Below are 11,340 nucleotides of genomic sequence, written 5' to 3' on the forward strand. Positions count from 1 at the left end.
TCGAAGAAAGGTTTAGATTTTAAGTACTAGAGAGAGAAAGAGCAGTCTGGGCCTGAGTGTGCTTGGGAGAGTTTTATGGAACGGAAAGGACTGGAGCTGACTTCTCAGTGATGGTAATGTTTACATAGCATGGAGAAGAGCTTGCTGGTGGGATGGTGTGAACAAAGTATTGAGAACACAAGGAAGGATGGGAACTCCAAAGTGGGAGGATGGCAGTGGAAACCGAAAGAGAGGGTAGAGGTAGGAAGTGTTAAGAAGGGGGTGCTATTGAAGGGAGAAAATGTAGAGGAGAGAAGAAGGAGCATTAGGGCTTGAGGGCAGGGATGTGTGTTCTCATTCTTCTTTGGTGACCTTAGCACGACACTTAACTGCTGTAGGCTTATCTCAGTTTCCTCATCAGCATATTGGGAGAATTTGGATTGTTAGGCTCCTCTAGGCTTTGGTTAGTTAACATGGCAGGCCTTGCTGGAAAGAACTATTAAGATTGTCAAGTAGAACCAGAAAGGAAAAGCCCAGAACAGATGTGTGGCATTATTTCTATACCCCCTAAGAGACACAGAGATAGAGAAGCTTTCAGTAGTGAGCGGAGGTCTCTGAGAAGGAGGCTGTGACATTTCACTGGCTGCTGGTGACTTCTGTGGTGAGGAGCTGGTTCCACAGCACGTCGTGCAGACGGACCCTGGAGGGTGAGTTCAAAGCCTTTTGTCCTTCAATGCCCACAGCTAGGTAAGGAGCACCCCGGGTGAGCCTGGCCTAGACCTGAAGAGGCACAGCAGACAGCTAGTGGGGATGCCAGGGAAAGTCAGCGTTGTTTCGTTTCCTCACCTCCCCCCAGGCCAGCCCACTCTCAGGCAGGTTTGTCTTCAGAGACAGAACATTCTCTGGCGTACTGAGGCTAGGCACCGAGAGTGTCCTTCGCATCTTTGATCTTTCCAAATTCATAAACCTACAAAAATTTTGCATATGATGGTAGGGACTGAGCTTCAATACCCTTATGGTATTTCCCCTGCCTTTTATTATATTTAGTGCAATTGGTGAGATTTATTATACATTTTAAAGAAGCTGTGACTTAGCTATGATTTAAAAATACATATATGTTCCAAAGGGGTCTTGTCCAAAAGGGGAAAAATGGGGCGAGGTGAGGGGAAACCAATCCACAAAATAGTTGTTTTCAACTCCGACAGAATTAATACCGTGTGCATAGTCCATGGTACTTTTAATGTGAAGTGATGCCGGCTTTAGCTCACTTGCAAACAAATGACAATGCCTTAGTACTATGCAGCACTGAGTAGATACTCTGATAGAGCTGGTCTTACTGAGCTTATCGCTCATTCATTCATTTGTTCATTTCCAAGTATTTAGTGAGCCCCATTAAGCACTAAAGACTGTTAAGTACTGAGGAAACAATGATGAGCAAGACAGTTGGAATTTCTGCCTTTCTGGGATAGGTTTAGGATGGAGTAGAGGTGTATGGGAGGGGGCAGACAAATGTGAGCAAATCTTATAAATATATAATTATAAACCATGGAACTTGTTGTAAAGGAAATGTGCAGGTGCCTCAGTGATTTCTAATCAAGCCAACAATGGATTTCCTGGCCTGAGACTGCAGATAACCTGTACACTCTGTGTTCCGACCTCACTGTGTCCAACCACAACTGAGTCCTAGTTCCCTTTTCTAGAACATTCTGCCTTGGTGCTCCCTGGTGAACTCCTGTCATCCCTGCAGGTCCGTCTCCGATGTCAGTGTCTTAGACGATGTGACATTTGCACATCGAGCCTGGGGTGAAGCTACCTCCCATCCCTCAATGTATTTCTAACTGTTCCTCTAATAACCATGTGACCTGAGCTTAGACCACAGCTGGCTGTGTGCTGACCTTACTCTGCTCCCCTTATGCAGGCGTCTTCATAGACCACATTCGGTTCATCTAAAAGCTGTATCACGTTATTTAAGTATGAATTAAAAATGAGAGAGGCAGTTGCCTTAAGCCACTTAAAGCAGAAGTATTTGAAATTAGATGTCTTGGCGTATTGCTTGTTGGCACTCAGTTTCTGTAGTGGGATTTCACCAAAGGCTTCCATGCTCCTGAGCTTGAGCTCATCCCCAAATTGTCATTTCGTTCTGGTTTATGAGGAACTCTCATTCTGACCTCCCTGTACTGGAACTGGGTTTATAATCATAATATGTGCTCAACAAATATCTGCAGAACTAAAAGGAAGAATAAAAGAAAAAGAAAAAAAATAGCCAAGAAATGATTATAAGAGGAAATAAATTCTAGAAAAAACTGGTAAATAGCCAGGAGCTAAATTGTCCTCAGGGGAAGGGTCTTCAGAGCCCATCAAAGGGAAATGAGACCACAGTCCCAGTACCCAAAGCATTGGGAGGGAGTATCCAGACACGGACAGACACTCGCTTACTGCCTCAGGACTGTGGTCCCTTTCCTTCCTATGCGCTGGAGACTTCTGTCCTGCACTAAGGGATCAGGATTGACATGATCAAGCTTCTCAGAGTGCGGGGTGGGGAAGGGGAAGTGTGGGGCACTGGGACTTTAACTGAAAAATATGGACACCCTTCCATGGAAATAAGTTTTATTCTGGGAGGAGAAGAGCACCACGGTATCCTGAAGCAGCAAATGACTTGGGATATGGAGTGGGCAAAGCAGAGGCAGGGTTTTCAGAGGTAGTTTACAAACTGGCCTCTTGCAGCTAAACTCCAGCTGTGTTTTATTGAGCTTTATTTTTCTTCAGGTTTCAGATACAGCTCAGCTGCATGGGATGTGCAATTTCAGTTCTCCCTGTGAGTAAGTAGCGAAAAGAAAAGGTTCTATCAGACAACAGCTGTTGTAGAACTGGCTTGGAAATTTCTCAGCAAGCTGTACCCGTTGTCTTTTACTAAGTCAGTTTCTCTCTGTCTCTCTCTCTCTCTCCTCGCCCTCCCTGTCTGTCACCTGTTTCTGATTAGCATTGCCATTGCTGCATCACTGTAAGCCCAGGAGGAGAGCCTGGAGACTCTGCTGCAGAATTCTCAGCATCGGCTCTCTCCGCAGCCTCTCAGCCATTCCTTCCCCACCACTGAGTGCTGAGCCATCATTTCCTAGAGAGCGAGCAGGCTGAGTGCTGCATTGCAGTAGAAGCATTTAAAGAACCTGAAGTACTGTGAGTTTGTCATCCCCTTAACCATTCATATGGGTGTGCCATGCATGGGCTATGGACCTGAGAGACCTCTGTGCATTTATGCAGCGGAACGGGGGTCCTTCTTGTGCTGGGTGCAGAAGCAAACTATAGCCCCCTGGGTTTGGAGACTGCACAGGGTGGCAGGAGATAGGATCGCTTATTGTTCCCAGCCCATCAATAGAAAGGAGTGGCAGCTCAGTGGTGGAGCTTTGGTCCTTTGCATTCCGTTGTGTGGTTAGCCACGGAGAGGGCGTGAGGGCATGCCTTCAGTTGTCCAAGCAGGTGTGAGATGCTGGGGTAAGGCTAGAAGCAGAATCACTTCAGCATCTAGCTGAGATTGGGCTAGCACCTAATGCTCACAGTGTTTATTAGTTATTAATGTTTCCTGGGAAGCTATTCTGCATGAGACACTGCTCTGGACAATGCTGGGAAGAGTCAGGGAAATAAAAACTGGTTCCTGGGGCTGTCCATTTGCAGAGAAAAGGGGAGTAAGTTTGAATGAAAGCTGTGGGTGTTCAGTACCCAGCATGGGGTACGTGGATCAGAAAGGAGATAAGAGGAGGCAGCTAAGGTGGAGAGGCCTTCCTGGAAGAAATGGGCCTTGAGGCAAACATTAGAGGGTGAGAGGACTCAGGTGGCAGGAAGCTGGAGCCCTGCCAGGCACCCTGCAGACTGGGAGCAGAGAGGGCTTCTTCCTTGAGAAGGTTGGCCCTGCAGGAAGAGCTTCATTTCTCCACCCCATTAACTCAGGAATTTTGTGAAAATGAGGCAGTATTAATCCAAAGGATGGCTATGGGGATTTCAGTACAATTTAATGCAATTATTCAATGCACTTACATTCAGTACGAGGAACATTTATTGACCACAGTCTGTGTAGAATTGTGGAGAATACAGGGATGAATACGATCCAGCCCCTGTCCTCAATTTGCACAGGCCTGGCAGGCAATCTTATGCCCATTGGACTGTGAATGGGGCTGGAACCAAAGCAGAGGGCTGTGTGCTGCAAAGACAAGGGTGTGGATGGAGGTGGCAGATCTCAGCTTCTGGTCCTGTCCTGCTTCTTGGTCTGGTTTAACCTAATGAACCTTTAGTTTCTTTATATGTCCAAGGTGTGATCAAGAGATACAGTGAATGTTTAAATAAACGACATTTATTGTAGTAAGAAACACATTGCCATTAGTCCTCCTCAAAATACTCCCCTTCACTTCAAACACACTTATCTGATCACTTATCCCATCATTATTGCCACTTTCTGGAAGCAGTTCTAGATGCCCTCTTTCGTGAATGTCTTTACTTCATTCTCCAGCATGACGATGCTTTGTGTCACACATTGCTTCTGGCATATGGCAATTTCGGTCAAATAAAAACATTACGGTGTGTTCTCATCCACATTATTCACCAGATCTGGCACCGCCGTGTGACTTCTGTCTGTTCCCCAAAGTCAAAATGATTCAGGATATTGAGACAGCCATGGCAGTGCAACTAAAGACACTCACAAAAGAGACTTCTAGAACTGCTTCAGAAAGTGTTAAGAATGATGAATAAGTGTGTTCAAAGAGAGGGGGAGTATTCTAAGGAGGATTAATGGCAATACGTCTTTTACTATAAAATTTTTTTTATTAAAACATTCACCGTAGTTTTTTTTATCACACCTCATATAATATTTACTAATGATGTTCTTTCCTCTCTTAATATGGGAGTTTGAGAATCAAAGGGGATAATGGGTCTGAAAGCATTTTGTCAACTGTAAACTGACGCACAGATGACAAAACTTAGGCATCATTACTATATATGCAGCAGACCAAGCATTTCAGCTGTACCCACTGTTTATAATTAAAATGTGGTCATCTCTAATATGTAACTTCAAAGCATGTATCTCTTTAATCGCATTTTAATAGCCTCTTTCGAGTTACCTATGGTTCTAAAGTAGAACAAAAGTGAATAATTTTAGAGAATCTACTACTTAGGTGGACTTTGCACATAAATAGTTTGAATTTATGTGGGGTGATTTTTTTGTTTGTTTTTAACTTTGAAGAAGGGAGGAAATAATTAGTGCTTTTCAAGATGCTGGAGAAGTGCCACCGAATATTTGTCCTCATTTTTCCACCCTGATGTCTGGAAAGCCAAATATGAGTTCTTTTAATTAATGGTGTGTGTCATTTAAGGTCACTGTTTTCTTGTTGGTTTTCTTTCTGGAAGATCTGTCCATTGGTGTCAATGGGGTGTTAATAACCCTACGTTGACTGTATTGCTGTGGATCTCTCCCTTTATTTTGGTCAGTCTTTGTTTTATATATTGAGGTGCTTCTATGTTGGATGAAACAATGTTTACAAAGGTTACGTCTTCTTATTGGATTGATCCCTTTATTATTATGTAATGTCCTTCTTGGTCTTTTATTATAGCCTTTAAAGTCTATTTTGCCTGGTATAAGTATTGCTACTTCACTTTTTTTTTTTCATTTCCATTTTCAAGAAATATCTTTTCCCATCTCCTTAATTTCAGTCTCTGTGTGTGCCTTTTGATCTGAAGTGAGTCTCTTGTAGGCAGCATATATGAGGGTCTTGTTTTCTTATCCATTCAGGCACCCTATCTTTTGATTGGAACATTTCATTCATTTACATTTGAAGTAGTTGTTGATAGATATGTAATTATTGCCATTTTATTATTTATATTTTTTTATTTTTAGTTTTTTTTATTTTTTTATTTTTTTAAGAAGTCCCTCTAAGATTTCTTGTAATACTGGTTTGGTGGTGATGAACTCCTTTAGCTTTTTCTTGTCTGGGATGCTCTTTACCGCTCTTTTACTTTAAAATGACAGCCTTGCTGGATAGAGTAGTCTTGTTTGAAGTCCTTGCTGTTCATCACTTTGAATATTTCCTGCTACTCCTTTCTGATCTGCAAAGTTTCTATTGGGACATCAGCTGATAGTCTTATGGGAGCTCCCTTGTAAGTAACTAGCTGACTTTCTCTTACTGCTTTTAAGATTCTCTCTTTAACATTTGCCATTTTAATTTTTATGTGCCTGGTTGTGGGTCTCTTTGGGTTCATCTTGTTTGGGACTTTCTGTGCTTCCTGAACTTGTACGTGTAGTTCCAGGTTAGAAAAGTTTTCTGTCGTTATTTCTTCAAATATGTTTTCAATTCCTTGCTCTCTCTCTTCTCCTTCTGATACACCTATGATGTGAATGTTGTTACACTTGATTTTCTCCCAGAGGTCCCTTAAACCATCCTCATTATTTTTTTTTTCTCTTTGCTGTTCTGATTGGATGTTTCATGCTACCTTGTCTTCCAAGTCACTGCTTAGATCCTCTGCTTCATCTAACCTGCTGGTGATTCCTTCTAGTGCATTATTCATTTCAGTTAATGTATTCTTCATTTCTAAGTGATTCTTTTTTTATATATAGTTTCTATGTCTTTTTATATTCTTGCTATCTCTTTGTTGAAGTTTTCACTAAGTTCCTTGAACACCCTTATAACTATTGTTTTGAACTCTGTATCTGGTAAGTTGCCTGCCTCATTTTGTTTAGTTCTTTTTCTGGAGTTTCCTCTTGTTCCTTTATTTGGGACATGTTTCTTCATTTCCTCATTTTGGGTTCTTCTTTTTGTTTGCTTCTATGGATTAGGCAGATCTGCTATGTCTCTCAGTCTTGGTTGGGTGGTCTTATGTAGTAGGTGCCCTGTGAGGCTTAGTGGTGCAGTCGCGCTGGTCACCTGTGTTATTTGAAAACAGCAGGATAGGGGAGGGTACTAGCACCAAATAAGCTATTAAAGAGAGGAAATAAATCTATTAGAAAAGGAAGACAAATGTTAGAAAGTAACAATACTAAAAAAAAAAAAAAGAATTATTTTGGTATTTCATAAGCAAAAGAATGCGAGTAATTTTCAGTCAAATTGACATGTGATATTGTTGGCACTCTTTTTTAAGGGTGTTTTTAAAAATTTTTAACGACAGAAATTTATAAAGCATCTAGTATTTTCATTGCTGAATAAATTTTTCTGCGAGTTTGGTTATTTTGTTCTGTAGGAACTATGCTTCTGCTTTAACAAATTCATAGTCTATAAACTAAAGCAAAATGGCTCAAGCAAAGTCAGGTGGTGTTAAGAGATGTGTGGGGTGTCTTCCTGTCTGTCATGCTGGGTTTTGAGCATTATTTTTCACTCACTAATTCAGAACCAGATTCCAAAGATCTAGAAGAGAGAATACGAATCTCTCTCCCCTGCCCACACAACTGTTTTAACAATCAAAAGTTCATCAGTGGTAAAATGCATAACTTATATAAGTCGAAACCGATGGCCATGAAATAAAACTATAAATAATAATTTTAAAAAAACCCAAATTTCAGTCCCCAGGAATAATAAACTGTACCAAAATTAAAGCAACTCTCCCAAATAACACTTGGCCAGAGAACAAATCTAAACTGCAATTACATGCTGCTCAGAAATTAATAATGAGAGTGAAACATAAGAACTTATAGAAGGAGGCCAAGGTTATACACAGAGAAAATCAATCATATTTACTACATTTATCAGTTAGAAAAGGACACTTAGAAAGAAGTCATCAACATTCTACTGACCAAAGATTAAAAGAAGATTCATAAGAAAATTACAAATGATAAACATAAACACTTGGATGCCAAAATGAAGAAGTTTTTAAGTAGATCCTTTTCCCCAGAAACCATGTTGTTGCCAACACATCTTTCTGTCTTTCTTTAGGAATAGATGTTTGTCTAAACACTTTGACCCAACTGGACTAAGTGTAGAAATATAGCCGGGTTTTTCATCCTTGTATAGAGGGGCGATGTCCAGGCTAACCCTCTGATGCTACTGAGAAGATGCCTCTCTGGAAGGCTAAAAACTGATAGTTACAGTGATAGAATGAGTATTTCTATCATGTCTGCCTTTTGAACACTCCTAGGGTTCTTGGGAGAGAGTGGCCACCTTGGCTTTGAGTCAGAGGAGTGTTTTCTCCTTTATTAATTTTCTTCATAAGCATTGTTCATCCAAGAAATGGATTATCAGAACATTGCTCCTGGCTGGATGGCGTATGCTTGTCGGGGAAAGAGTCCCTACTCTTAGCCAGGCCCTGTTCTCTAGGAAACAGCAGGGAAAAGAGATGAAATGGAAGTGCTCTCTGGTCTTGAGGAACTCACAGCCCAGAAAGAAGGAAGATATAAACAGCAGACTGTAATGCAGAATGGAATGACACGAGTGCTGAATACGTGTTCAGAGTTTTAAGAAGTAAAAGCAAGCCTTACTGGGAAATAAGGAAATACTCAAAAGGGAATTGGCATCTGAAGTGGCTCTTTACAGATGAGAAAGAGTGGGTTAGGTAGACATAAGAAGTAAGTCACCAGCCTGTGCAAAGTCTCTGGATGTGAACACAGAGGTCATGCTATGGGAAAGGCACGAACATTTGTGTTCCAATCTGTTAAGTGACAGTCAGTATTTTGAATGAAAAAGCGTACAGGCTCAGCTTTCACTTTCTAGCTCTAGCTTTCAGCCTGTCCTGAGTGAAGCCCCCTGGAAGCGGATTCTTTGCTTGCTATTGTCATATATTTATGTCAAAAGCGCCCTGGTTGGTCCTTTGGGATCTTTCTTGGTCACTGTTTTTCATTTGGGAGGCTTTTAATTATACTGCTAAAAAATTATATCCATGCGTAATCTCCATTTATAACTATTCCCTGGGACCAGGCAGATGAACTTTCTCTAGATTACTAAAATAAAATTTAATTCCCCAGTGCTAGCAGAGAACCATATGTTATAAGATAACACTGTGATAAGATATGTGTGAGGAAGGCTGGACTAGTGGTGGGAAATAATTTCTCTTGCCATCAGAGTTTTTCAAATTTTCTTCTGCTGAAGAATAACTCACACAAGTCACTTTGTCCAACTTGGATAATCTGGATACATACTGGTCTCTGCCTGAGTCATCCATTGCTGGCAAATGACTCAGATGCATTGCTGTGAAATGGGCATTATGATTTCCTGAAGTACAGACCTATTTCATCATAGTGTTTGAAGGTCACACCCTGTGTGTTGGCTGGCTTAATTTGGGCTTTATTGGTAGACAATTACATTTTTCTAGCTGATCTGTGGTGGAAGTACCTTGGGTGGGGGTGGGGTGGTTCTCTTTGGCAGGGCTGACTGCTCAGACAATTCATGTGAAGTTCACTTATCATGAAAACATGAGCTTATCCAGGCTACCTGGTTCAGGAACAACAGTCTAGACTTCTACCATGGAGAACTTTGAATAACACTGTGGGCAAAGGAGTTTGGATATTTATTATATTGTATGCTCTGGAGAATTTGCAAACAGATAAGTTACTTCATCAAGCCTAACATTTAGGAATATTCTTTCATTTGGGAAACACTCAGTGAGTCTCTACTACGTATCATACCCTGTAGTATGTGTGGGGCATACCAAGGAAAAGAAGACAGAGTTTCTGTCCTCATGTTGCTTGCAATCTAATTGGGAAATGAACCAGGGTTTGCACTATAGTGTGTTGGGGATGGTTTTAGAGCACAGGGGAGGGGCTTCTAAGACAGACTGGGGGATCCGAGAAAGCTTCCAGGATGAGATAGCTACTGACTTGGTCTTTGAAAGGTAAATAGGAGTCAGCTTAGGTGAATTCAAGAGGAGGGATAAGCAATGATTAATTCACAGGAGCACAAAGGGCCTGATAGCCCTCTGACATCCGTGTTAGGCTGAAGCAGATGTTGCTGAGGCAAGAGTACTGCTAGGGAGGCAACGATCAAATCAGGTCACATAGGAAAGGTCAGCAATAGGGCACATATAAGGAAGTAGCCAGGAGAGGCCAGGAGCTCTCCTGCCAACACCTTTCTTTCAAGCATAGATATTATGTTTGTCTCTACTTGATCTTACATTTTCCATGTCTTCTCTTTTTTTGTTCTGTTGTTCTATTGTTCTACTTCTCACTTTAGGCTAACAGATGGATAGTGTTCACTGAAATTGCCACTTAAGCTCCTGTTCTAGAACTTTCTTGAACTATGCAATTTGCAAAATTGTATAAATTCGTATCATTTCTATAATAATAGCAATTTCTCTTCCTAAACCTGTTACAGGCTTCTTTGACTGCATTTCTCCAGCTGGGATTCACACATGTATACAGAGTTACCTTCTCCGTCGTCAATTTTGGGGTCAGTGAAGCCCATCGCCAGTATTTGCCAAATATTAAAAAAATTTTTTTTTCGGACGTTCTTATGTCTCTTATGGTGTTCATCCCAGCTCCTGTCTTCAAGATTCTAATGCTCCATACTCTGCCTGTTTTCAAAGTCTAATCTCAAATAAAGATCTAAAATATACACTCATATACATATAGAGCCATCAACTTTCCTTTTCTGTTCTCACTCAACTGTTTGATGGGGGCTTTTTAGGCACCAGTCTGTGAATGGGAGATAAATAGCTCCCTTAATTTATGCCATGCAGACAGTTTCCTGGTCTACCTATGCATTTAAAAAATATTTTATTAAAATATAGCTAACATATAATATTATATTAATTTCAGGTATATACCATAGTTCTTCAACATTTATAATCCTAAAGAAGTGATCACCATGATAAGTTCAGCAACCATCTGACACCCTACCATGCTATCACAATATTATTGACTATTCCCTATACTGTATATTATTACATCCCCATGACTTATTTGTTTTATACCTGGAAATTTGAAACTCTTATTCCCTTAACCTCCACCCCCATTTTGAAAATTTTTAGTTACAGTTGACATTCAGTATTATTTTATATTAATTTCAGGCGTACAGGGTAGTGATTAGACATTTATATAATTTAAGAAGTGATCCCTGGGGCGGCCAGATGGCTAGTTGGTTAGAGCGCAAGCTCTGAACAATAGGGTTGATGATTCAATTCCCACATGGGCCAGTGAGTGCGCCCTCCACAGCTAGATTGAATGCAGTGAGCTAATGCTGAGCTGCCGGAGTGGTGACTGGATGGCTCAGTTGGTTAGAGTGCGAGCTCTCAATAACAAGGTTGCCGATTGAAAATGGCGACTGGACTTGGAGCTGAGCTGTGCCCTCCCCAAGTAGATTGAAGGACAACGACTTGGAGCTGATGGGCCCTAGAGAAGCACACTGTTTCCCAATATCCCCCAAGAAAAAAATAAAATTAAAAAAAAAAGTGATCCTTCTG

Source organism: Rhinolophus hipposideros (genome assembly GCF_964194185.1).
Source record: "Rhinolophus hipposideros genome assembly, chromosome: 12".
In the NCBI taxonomy this organism is placed as follows: domain Eukaryota; kingdom Metazoa; phylum Chordata; class Mammalia; order Chiroptera; family Rhinolophidae; genus Rhinolophus; species Rhinolophus hipposideros.